This window comes from Lactuca serriola, chromosome 6 (assembly GCF_051521515.1).
Source record: "Lactuca serriola cultivar US96UC23 chromosome 6, Lser_US96UC23_V15, whole genome shotgun sequence".
In the NCBI taxonomy this organism is placed as follows: Eukaryota; Viridiplantae; Streptophyta; class Magnoliopsida; order Asterales; family Asteraceae; genus Lactuca; species Lactuca serriola.
In genome coordinates this window covers 44,428,725-44,431,408 of record NC_136413.1, presented here as the reverse complement: position 1 = coordinate 44,431,408, position 2,684 = coordinate 44,428,725, and the positions used below count along the sequence as shown (strand labels likewise).

General features: G+C 31.2%; 1 pseudogene; it reads left to right on the top strand.

Annotated features, from left to right (window-relative positions):
• Positions 1 to 319: 319 nt before the first annotated feature.
• LOC145059706 (protein CANDIDATE G-PROTEIN COUPLED RECEPTOR 7 pseudogene) lies at positions 320 to 1,585 on the top strand (annotated as a pseudogene).
• The last annotated feature ends 1,099 nt before the right edge of the window (positions 1,586 to 2,684 follow it).

Below are 2,684 nucleotides of genomic sequence, written 5' to 3'. Positions count from 1 at the left end.
AATGTCATATATGTTTTTTGACTTTTAACCATTTAATTTTGAATTCAATGACTTTTACACTTTTTAAAATTTAATATTGTTTTATTTGGTCAACCGTATAATACATGTGTTATAAAAAAACTTCTTTCCCTTCATAATTGCTATTAGACGAGGGTAATTATAAAAAAAAATTATTTTGTTTTTTAAACTTATTCCATATCTTACGTACAAAACCATAATATATATATATATATATATATATATAGGAGATTATGAACCCCAATCGATTACCTATACTAAAACCCTCGTCCATCACCTTGATCACCACCGTTAGAATCCAATGAGGGTTTTAGGAATACTTCTCATCGCCGTGCTCCTCCTCTTCACTTCACCATCAACAGCGGAAATCCAATCACGGAATATCCGATGGAATGATAAATATTTGATATTATTCGAGGAGTTTGAGTTCACAAATACCGGTTTTGTCTCAGTCGCGATCTCCAACGTGTCGGTCATCTCCCCCTACGATTTTGATCCTTCAAGTATGGGTTTCTTCCTTGTCCAATCAGACTTGAAAGAACTCGCCCTCCAATTATTTAACCGTAAATTCTGCGTAATGAATTCCAGACTCATCTCACCTCTCTTTACGTTCCAAAATCTCTCATGTCCTTATTCTTCATTCAACATGACGTACCCTACGCCATATCCCAATATGTTATCCCTCTACTACGCCAATTGCAACGACAAAACCTACGTTACCATGGACGTCCGCACAGAGCTCTACAACACAGTTAACGACACTACCAAGATCTATCTGTCACTAACACAGCTCCCGTCGTTTTACTTCAAATTCTCTCTCGTTTATTTGTTTTTTCTAGGGTTTTGGATCTTCTTGTGCTTCAAGAACAAAAAATCTATTTGCATGGTTGATTTACTAATGGGTGGGTTGCTTGTTGTGAGTGTGCTTCTATTGATTAGTAAGTCTATGGAAAAACACTATGTGGAGGTTACAGGTACTCCTCATGGATGGGATACCATGGTTTACACATTACAGTTTTTCAGGATTGTGTTCTTGTTCGCTGTGATCACATTGAACTCTACCAGATGGTCTTGCTTGGAAGGTCATGAGGTATTCGTAATGTTGTTTTGCCTCGGGATTTTTCTACTTTTGACTTTGTTGTCTTATTTACCTTCCCTTATAATAAGGGATGACACCTCTTCTGAAGAATGGATCCCTTTCTGTCTTGAGATGATGATGCGCATCTTTGGTATTTTGTTCCCAATTTTCATGTCGATTAGGTCGTTGGACCATGCTTCTTATATGACTGACGATAAGGTTTTTAAGAGTTTGGTAGTGTTTTGGACGTGCTTTTTAATTGTGGCTACGGGATATTTGTTCTATTGGAGGATTCCTATTTTTGTAGTGAAGGTCTCTTTAGGTTACAAGTACTACCGGTGGGTGTCTATTGTGGGAGAAGAAATATGCAATCTTTTGTTTTATATGGTGATGTTTTACATGTTTAGTCGTTTGAGGAAGATGATAGAATTCTTTGTTCTTGAAGCTAAAGATGAAGAAAACAAACATGATAGCTATCGGGGATGGTGAGGATTTAGATTTGAATTTCGAAATCATGGATCATTCTTGTTTTGGTCATTCATTGTTCATATAGTTCGTTCTCAAAGTATAGGTACATATCGATGTGAGGTGTCCACTTAATCGTCAGTTAGTTTTTTATTTGAGCGTTTAATTAAGTAGTTTTCTTGAACAATAGTGTTTTCTCATAAAGTTGGTTTCACATGATTATAATTAATTGTTTGATTCTTATGAAATATTAGTGTCACCTTCTTGATAAATAAGCAACAAACCATGTTAATTAGACATTTATTCATGTACATGCGCATCTTGTGTTTGGTTATCCTTGTTTTAATGCCTCAGTTTTTTTAAGCAATATGCTTTTGTTTATTTGATTTTGGTTAAAACTTTTAAGATCTTGGGATTGTATTACGAAAATTGGGATGGGACATAAGATGTTACATATAATAAAAATGTATTGTTATGGAACATATGAATAGTTGAGCGTAATTAAAAAAAAAAAAAAAAAAAAAAAAAAAAAAAAAAAAAAAAAAAAGAGAGAAATTCAATATCATTCTAGTGTGTAGTTCTTATAACTTTTGGTGCTGTTATAAAACAATGACTTATGAAATCTAATAATTCTCTCTCTGATTAATTCCGGTATTTGATTTTGATACTTAGGTCATCTCCAATGCATTGAACTCTTAAAAATTTAATGGATTGTCACATCAGCATTCCACTAACTATATCATTTTTATCCATTAAACTCTAAACTCCATTAAATATTTAAGAGTTTAATGAATTTCCACATCAACATTTAATTATATCTTTTTATAAATAATATTGTAAAACTACAATATTACATTAATTAGAAATTAAAAATTACAAATTATAAATTATTAATTAAAGATTGTTGTATATGTTATTGTTTTAAAGTATTTTTAAGATTTAAATATTTTTTTTGTTTAGAATATTATAATATAAATTACCTTAATGATTTAAATTATTGAATATAAAATAAAATAAATTACAAATATTATAAGTAAGAAAATAATGACATATACCTTGTGCATGTATGTAGGGTGTAATTATTTAAATACAAAGTTTTATTGGTGAATGGTTTAAAAAAAAA